This window comes from Gorilla gorilla, chromosome 13, assembly GCF_029281585.2.
Source record: "Gorilla gorilla gorilla isolate KB3781 chromosome 13, NHGRI_mGorGor1-v2.1_pri, whole genome shotgun sequence".
NCBI classification, from domain to species: domain Eukaryota; kingdom Metazoa; phylum Chordata; class Mammalia; order Primates; family Hominidae; genus Gorilla; species Gorilla gorilla.
The window spans coordinates 96,779,395-96,788,892 of NC_073237.2; positions in this window are offsets into that span (position 1 = coordinate 96,779,395).

Here is a 9,498-nt window from a genome sequence, read left to right on the forward strand (position 1 = left end):
GTAGCATTTCTGGATGTCTGAGCTTTTCAAATGATACTTCTTTTCTGCTGTGGCTTTCCTTTCTATTGGACTGGTTCCCAGAGGGTCCTCTTGTTTGTCCTTGCCCTCGCTTTTATATCAGTTCATGTTTTCTCTTCTGTCATCTTCCTTCCCAGCGCTGTTTCTCCACCCACTCCTGCTGCACTCACAACAGCTTCCCCTCTCCCGTTTAGAGGTGGAAGCACGTAAGAATGCGTGTGAGGGGGATGCTTGCCAAAGGACAGCATATTCAACATCTGGTATCAACAAGGTAACGTTTAACCTTAGACTAGCCAAACTAGTGATGACCTGCTTCCATGCTGCATCTGCTGCTTTTTGTGTTGATGGGACTCAGAAATCATGAGAAAGGTCTTCAGTGATCCATGACTGCAACAAATTCTTTTCCTAATTGTGCCGTATATTATGCCCCTCAATACAACTTACTTATCTCTGCCTCAGTTTCTCCATCTGTGAAAGTGGTGTAATACTTATCTACCTCCCTTGAATGTTGTGAAGATTAGTATATGTTGGTAAAGCACTTTTAAAATAAAGAATGATATAAAGCATTGAATTGTTGTGTTTGGGATGTGGGTGCCCTCCTGTAGAGAGGCTGCCCTGTAGGGGAAGTATCCCAGGTGTACCATGGTTTAGGAACACCCAGTGTACAAAACTTCCATAACAAATACAAGAGTGTGATTGTTTCCGTTCTTTCTTTTTTAACTTCATCTCAGGCTCTACTTTCAGATTATTTTCTTTATGAAAAATTTCAACATGGCATTTCTTTAAATAGGCTTTTGGTGCATTTAGTATGAGATTCAATTTATAGAAGTGATTTATGGAAGATTTAAAAGAACACATCTATTGAACCTCTATTACCCAATATAACTGTTAGGTTTGCAAGCTGATTATTAATCTAACAGTGAAGTTTATCATCATTAGGTGGAAAACTTGGTTTCTGCATTATCCAGATGTCCAGATTGTATATGAAAGTTCTCTCACTGTAAGTACTGATTGGAATGGACAGAATGTGATCTTGTTACTTCCGAATGAGAGGATCTGCAGTTCCACTTCTAAAATGCCCTTACAGCACAGCCAGTTTTGGGGGAAAAGACTAACCATGCATGCTCACTAAAGGGCTGACAGTCAGTCCATGAGATAGGGAAATGGAATATGGGTTCTCTTTCTTAACTCCTGGTGACTGCTAAGAGATTTAAGTTGGCTGTGGTCTGTTTTCTTCTCTATGGGTTTTTTGGGGGGAAAATTCAAAATCCTGTTAAGAGATTTTTTTTTTTTTTTCTGGCTGGGTGCAGTGGCTCACACCTGTAATCCCAGCACTTTGGGAGGCTGAGGCGGGTGGATGTAATCCCAGCACTTTGGGAGGCTGAGGCGCGTGGATCACGAGGTCAGGAGTTCGAGACCAGCCTGGCCAACATAGTGAAACCCTGTCTCTACTAAAAATACAAAAATTAGCCAAGTATGGTGGCGCATGCCTGTAATCCCAGCTACTCAGGAGCCTGAGGAAGGAGAATCGCTTGAACCCGGGAGGCGGAGGTTGCAGTGAGCGGAGGTTGCAGTGAGCATAGATCACACCATTGCACTCCAGCCTGGGTAACAAGAGTGAGACACTGTCTCAAAAAAAAAAATTGTTTTTTTTAAATTTAAAGACTACTTGCTATGGGGGAAATACTCTAAGTGGCAGTGGAAGGTAAGGCTCTAGTTCTTTTTCTGTCCCATCATCTGGTTCAGCTTCCAGCATAGCCAAAAAGGAAATTCAGAGGCTGGTGCTGTGCATATAGATTTAGATTCTTAACTATGAGTCTCCAAAGAGTTTCTTGGAAGGGGCTGGTTGGTCTTCAACATTCTGTGGGACTGGAGGCAGTTGCCCCAGTCACTCAGGCATTGAGAAATCTGGGGTATGGCTGGAGCAAATGTCTCATGTGGTCACCTTTATTTCCAGGCTGAAGGGGCAGGAGCTATGCAGGGGAAGCTCTTCTCAGGGCAGAAGTACAAAAGGGCAAGCCCAACTGTAGAAGAACATTTTATGATTGAGTGTTATTTCTGCTAACATCTCCTTGGCCAAAGCATGAAGCTCTAAGTCAGGAGGAGGGAAGTAGACTCCTCCTAAGAAGGTGAGGAGAGGAGGAACAATAATCTAATCTACCACAGAATCACAAGTGGGAAGAAAACTAGGGGGATACCAAGGAGTTGAGATTATATTATAAATCAAGGAATGGGGAACCCAGGGAACAAATGCGTCCTCATTCCTCATTTTCTACTAAGACACTTCTTCATTACTGCTTTCCTTCCTCTAAATTTGTTTTTCATTTAGTGGGGGAGGCTTTAAAATGGTGATAATAATAGAATACCCTTCATAGGGTTGTTGGATTGAATGAGTGACATGTATTCAGAATACTGCCTGGTATATAATAAACATTATATATTTTAGCCATTATTATTTTTTTCAAGGTCATATGGCTTCTACATGGGGATGGAGAGATTTGAACCTAAGTGGTCTGGCTCCAGAGTTCATGCTTTTAAGAATGACAATACAGACCAGGGGTGGTGGCTCACGCCTGTAATCCCAGCACTTTGGGAAGCCAAGGCAGGTTGATCACTTGAGGTCAGGAGCTTGAGACGAGCCTGGCCGACATGGCAAAACCCTGTCTCTACTAAAAATACAAAAATTAGCCGGTTGTGGTGGTGTACTCCTACCTCAGGAGGCTGAGGTAGGAGAATGTCTTGAACCTGGGAGGCAGAGGTTTCAGTGAGCCTAGATCGTGCCACTGCACTCCAGCCTGCACGACAGAGCAAGACTCCATCTCAAAAAAAAAAAAAAAAAGGAAAGAATGACAATACACCTGGGTGCGGTGGCTCATCCCTGTAATCCCAGCACTTAGGAAGGCGAAGGTGGGAGGATCACTTGAGCCCAATAGTTCGAGGCCAGTCTGGGTAACATTGTGAGATTCTGTCTTCAAAAAAAAAATTAAAAAATATTAATAAAAAAGAATTGTAATACACAGCCTTTGTATTCAGCATCTGACTTCAAATCTTAGCTTTGCAAAGATGTGACCTCCTGAGTAAAGACCACCATCAGCAAAATACCTACTTTCTCATGATTGCTATGATCTCATGAGAGTACAAATTTGGAAGAGCCTTGAAAATTGTAAAATCAAACCCCACAAAATTCCACAAAAACAAACCCCCAAAACCTCTAACCCTCTAATTTGATCTTTTGTGTTACAAGAGTCTAAGACTATCTCTTCTCCCATCACAAAGCCTCATCTTCAGTTGCCTTCCAGCCTCCTTACTCTGACACTCCTTGAACACAATCATTAGTCTCTCAGTTTCAGAGCCAGGCTCTGTGAAATTTCTTCTGTTGATCCCTCTACCTGGAGTTCTCTTAGCTTCTCTGCAATCCCTTCCCACCACCTATGCTGCTGAAATGTTAGCCGTTCTTCAAGGTCAAGTGAACAACAGGACATAATCCTAGAATCTGGGCTCTGGTTCCAGTGTTGTGGGCAAGTTACTAGGTCTCTCTGGATACTAATTTGTTTGTGAGATAAGGGTGTTGGAGAAGAGGATCTCTAAATTCATGTTCTAATTAGTCTAATTCTGAAATTAAACTAACTTTTTCAATTTACTGCATGTAACCCAAGTTATCAATTTTACCTTCTCCTTAAAAGATAATGTGTACATAAATGGAATTCAAATACTACATGCAGGTGGATCAGCCCCCAAGGTTGAAAGCACCATTCATGAATGTTATTGATTATTGTATTATACTTAAGCTGTTTATAAATGCAATCTAAATATAGGTAATACAAGAATTTCTCTACAATGGGAACAAAAAGGTTGTTGCTGCTCCAAATGTAATTTTCCCAACAAAATGTAATTGACTGCTGTTTATTTCAAACTGCCCAGTTCTGTAGATTATATACCACTTCTATTTTATAAATTTCCCCATTCTAAGGCAATCATGTGCCCAGGATATGTAGATTTTTGTATGTCATTTAAAAATTCTAATCAATTGATTATGGTAGATGATTTCTATTGTAAAACAAGGGCTATGTGAAAAACTACTTCAAATGGAAGGAAGTCAGCATTTATTGAACACCTGGTGGGCTTTAGGCATATTTATGTATTATTTCATTTAATTCTTAAAATAGTCTGCAGATGTAAGTAATAATATTCATATTTTATAGAGGAGGAAGTGAAGCCTGGAGAGGTTAAAGTGACTTGTTCAAAATTATATACCAAAAGTTCTGGAAATGGATAGTGGTGATGGTTGCACAATAATGTGAATGTACTTAATGCCACTGAATTGTACACTTAAAAGTGGTTAAAATGGTAAATTTTGTGTTATGTTTCACCACAAGAAAGAAAAGGAAATCACATAGCTAGTAAATAGCTTAACTAGATTTAGATTCCAAGTCAGTAGGCTTTGATTGGTCTGTTTATGACATGGGAGAAATTCAGCACGCTGATTGGGTGGTTATGTTCATCAAAGATCTGCCAGGAGACTGAGGAGCCTGAAGCAAAAAAAGCAGAGAGAAGAGCTAAGTGAGGTTTTAAGTGTCAGCAACCATTTTAAGATGGCAACCCCAATTCTGTCTGATAGCAAGCTGAGAACCCGTGACCAAGGCAAAAAAGAGATCATCAATCAGGTTTGCCATTTAGATTAGTGTTTCTGCAATGTTAGTATGCATATGAATCACCTGGATATCTCATTAAAATGCAGATTTTGATTTAGTAAATCTGTGATGCGGTGAATTTTGCATTCCTAACAAGCTCCCAGATGATGGTGATATTGCTGGCCATGGACTAACTGATGTATAGCAAGGATTTAGATCACTCTAACCTCCTCCAAGGCAGTTGTCTAAATGTGGCTTTCAGATCACTTGCACCAGAGAATCTGGGGTGCTTTCACAGAGCAAATTCCGGGCCCCATCCTGGACCTACTGAATCGGGATCTCTGAGGTGGGATTGGAATGTACACTTGTAACAAGCTGCCCATTTGCTTGTTACGTATATGATGTTTGAGAACCACTGCTAATAGGACATCAACATGTCATCATAATTATAAACCCCTTCACTTGCATACCCATTTCCAGTTTATAAATCCTTTTCACATCCTGTTTTTCCTGTACCTATACAGCAGGCTGATGAAGCTGATACCATTAGCCCTGCTCTGCAAATGAGGAGAATGACATCTCTAGTCTTAAGTGCTAGACTCAAAGGGTTTCTGACTCCCAGGAAAGCATTCTTATTATTTTGTGCCTTGCTCTACCACTTTACCATATCTTTACTTATACTCCTACACAAATTAGAAGTTCTTTTATGTCTAAAAAGCTTTGCAGAGCAATTTTCTTTCTATGATGCTTTTAAAGATTTCAATCTAATTTAGCACATTAAGCAGCACAGTTTATGTTATAAGCATAAAGTTATCCAAGGTCATGGCAAAGAAAAGTTTGGTGAAGTAATTAAGAAATAGTTTGCACTGAGGTTTTTTTTTTTTAAATTTTTTTTAACCTTTTACCTACATTTATCAATTGTTAATAGTTCGTTTTCCTGTCTTTTAACCATTTGAAAGGAAGTTACAGACTTCATGACACTTCATCCCTAAATATTTCAGCATGTATCTACCAAAAATAAGAAAATTCTCTTAGATTACTATAATCCCATCATCACACCTAAGGCAATTAACATTAATTCAGTATCGTCTAATAGATAGTCTATACTCAAATTTCTGCAGTTATCTTAATATCTTTTATTGCTGTTTATTTTTTCGGATCCAATTAAGGTTTACGGCATTTGGTTGTTTTGTCTCTTTAGTCTAAATGATCTAGAACGAACCTCTCTCCTTATCTTTTGTTTTTCGTGACATTAAATTTATTTTCAAGTCCAGGACTTGTAAAGTACCCTCACATTCTGAATTTATTTGGGTACTTCCTCGTGATTAGATTCAGGTTCAACTTTGTCAGCAAGGGTATCATGCAGATAAATGTCACGAACCTCTGATTGCATCATTTTAGGAGGCACATGATGGCAAATTGTCCCTAAATTTGATCACCTGGTGGAGGCGGTAGCAGTCAGATCTCTCCATTATAAAGTTACTTTCTTTCTTTTTTTTTTAAATAACTTGTTTTAATTATATTTCATTCATTTCAAACACAAGGTTATGGATTTGAAACACCCCTGTTCTTTGTTGTTGTTGTTGTTTTGAGATGGAGTCCCACTTTGTCGCCCAGGCTGGAGTGCAGTGGCACGATCTCGGCTCACTGCAACCTCCGCCTCCTGGGTTCAAGTGATTCTCCTGCCTCAGCCTCCCGAGTAGCTGGGATTACAGGCCTGTGCCACCATGCCCGGCTAATTTTTGTATTTTTAGTAGAGACAGGGTTTCACCATGTCAGCCAGGCTGATCTCAAACTCCTGACCTCAAGTAATCTGCCTGCCTTGGCCTCCCAAAGTGCTGGGATTACAGGCGTGAGCCACTACTCCCGGCCAAAGTTACTTTCACTCATAGCTAATAAGTTGTCTGTAGGGTGATGCTTTAAGACCACGAATATTGTCTCCTTGTAACCTTTCACCCAACGGTTTTGGCATACATTGATGATCCTTATCTGATTCCATTATCTTGTTGAAGATTGCAAAGTGGTGATTAACTCAGTCTTGACCATTTGTCAGCATTCATATGGAAAGAAGGTATGTTGGGTTTGAGAAAATCTGAATTTAGGTTACCTCAAGTCATGCTGGCTACTCAGAAAGCAAAGGCTCCACTTCGCCACATGTTTCTTAAGAGATTGTCTCCCTTAGAACTCCTTTGCTGGAGTGGGGAGGAGAGGGGATAGTTTTTCCCTGTGCCAAGAAACACCCACCAGAGAGAAAACTTCCTTCCTCCTCCTAAGCATCACGGCTTTAGGTTGCCTCTCTGGTGTCTGCCTCTGGTGCTATCCATCTCTCCTAAGCTCTGCTGGGAGAACATAGAAGCTGTGATCTGGGAATTTCCTCAATAACTCAAAATCCTAACTACAAACCACCTGCAACAGCCCCCATTCTTTCTACCTTCCTTCTTGTTACAAAGAAGAAAGTGTCTTCTTTTAATAGCCATTTCTTCTGTCTGTGCTCTGAATGCCACTGCTTCCTATTTTCTCAAGAATCTCAGGCAGGGCTCATGCCTGTAATCCTAGCACTTTGGGAGGCTGAGGCGGGTGGATCATAAGGTCAGGAATTCGAAACCAGCCTGGCCAACATGGTGAAACCCCCTTTCTACTAAAGATACAAAAGTTAGCTGGGCGTGGTGGCGGGCGCCTGTAATCCCAGCTACTCTGGAGGCTGAGGCAAAATGATCATTTGAACCTGGGAGGCAGAGATTGCAGTGAGCCAAGATCGTGCCATTGCACTCCAGCCTGGGTGACAGGGCGAGACTCTGTCTCAAAGAAAAAGTCTTATGCAACTGATTATCCTTTCTCCTGTGTTGTTATGTTCAAGTCTCCTCTTGCCCCCTTAATGGATTTTTATCATAATCATTTAAATATTTTATAGTCTTATCTTAAAAAGTACTTTCTTTACCCACAGTCACCTTTAGCTTTCTCTTCTTCCCTTAACAGCTGAGCTGTCTAAACATTCTGTCTCTACTTCCTACTTCTTTTTTTTTTTTTTGAGACGGAGTTTCCCTCTTGTTGCCCAGCCTGGAGTGCAGTGGTATGATCCCGGCTCACTGCAACTTCTACCTCCTGGGTTCAAGCGATTCTCCTGCCTCAGCCTCCCAAATAGCTGGGATTACAGGTGCCCGCCACCATGCCCAGCTAATTTTTATATTTTTAGTAGAGATGAGGTTTTACCATGTTGGCCAGGCTGGTCTCAAACTCCTGACCTCAAGTGATTCATCTGCCTTGGCTTCCCAAAGTGCTGGGATTACAGGTGTGAGCCACTGCGCCTGACCTCTACTTCCTACTTATTACTAAGTTTCAATAAACTCTTTTCTGGATTCTGCTCCTACCACTTTACCAAATGGCTTTACTAAGATCATTGATGACTTATAAGTGACTGTATCCATTGGACTCATTTTGCTTTACCTATCAGCAGCATTTGACCAGTTGACCATGTCCTGCTTTTTGAAACACTTTTGCTTCTTGGTCACTATGACAGTGCTCTTTCCTGGGTTCCTTCTGAATTTCCTGACAGTTCTGTCACAGTTAGTTACTTCTATCAGTATTCCTCAGCTTCAGCCTAGTCCTCTTCTTTCATTTTATAAAATCTCATTAAATCATCACACTCACTTTCATGACTTCAATTAATTTACCTTCTGATGCCTTCCACCTTTATATGCCAAGTATAAATCTCTCTTCTGAGCACCAGGCTTATAAATTCAACTGCTACTGGACACCTCCATCCAGATGCCTCACTGGCCCTTCAAATTCAGTGTGCCTAGAACTAACTAAACTCATCATTTTCTCTCCAAACCTGCTTTTTGTCCAGAGTTTCTATTTTAGTAAACGCCACTGAATTTGGAATTAACCCTTGCTTGACATTTTTTCTTCCTCATCTCCCACATCTAGTCAGTTACCAAGTACTGCTGATTTTACTTCCTAAATTCAATCAATTTACTTGTCTCCATTTTCCCTAGTCCGAGCCACCATCCTCACTCACGTGGACCATGGTGATAGCCCCCTCATGGTTTCCCTGCATATATTTTGCCTTTCCAATCCATTATGCACACTGCAACCCAAATGATTTGTAACAGCTTTGATAAGATGTAATTAACATAACTTACAGTTCACCCATTTAACCAAGTGACCTTTTACAAACACAAATCTGAGCAGGTTATTACCTGCTTATAATTTTGAAATCAAGTCTGAATCCTTATTCTAGCTTATTTTATTCAATTAATTAATTTATTTTTTTGAGACAGAGTCTTGCTCTGTTGCCCAGGCTGGAGTGCAGTGATGCGATCTTGGCTCACTGCAACCTCCACCTCCCGGGTTCAAGTGATTCTCCTGCCTCAGCCTCCCGAGTAGCTGGGATTACAGGTGCATGCCACCACGCCCGGCTATTTTTTTTGTATTTTTAGTAGAGACAGGGTTTCACTGTGTTAGCCAGAATGGTCTCAATCTCTTGTGATCTGCCCGCCTCGGCCTCCCGAAGTGCTGGGATTACAGGCATGAGCCACCACGCCCGACCCCTTATTCTAGCTTAAAAAGTCCACATGATCTGCCCCTTGCTTCCTAAAGTCCCCAACTTCATTCTCTGTCATTCACTCTCCAGACTTCATCCACGGTTGCCTTTTCTCTATTTCTTGAACTTGCCATACCCTTTATTCCATTTTTACGCGTTGATTTTTTTTCATAGAATACTGTTCCCTCTCTACCCCTTTCTAACTCATCAGTCTTCCCGCCTCAGCTTAAATATCACTACTTCTGGGAAGCTTTCCTTGATACCCCCACTGCCTGCTGTGGTAGGAATCTGATACATTCACAATCA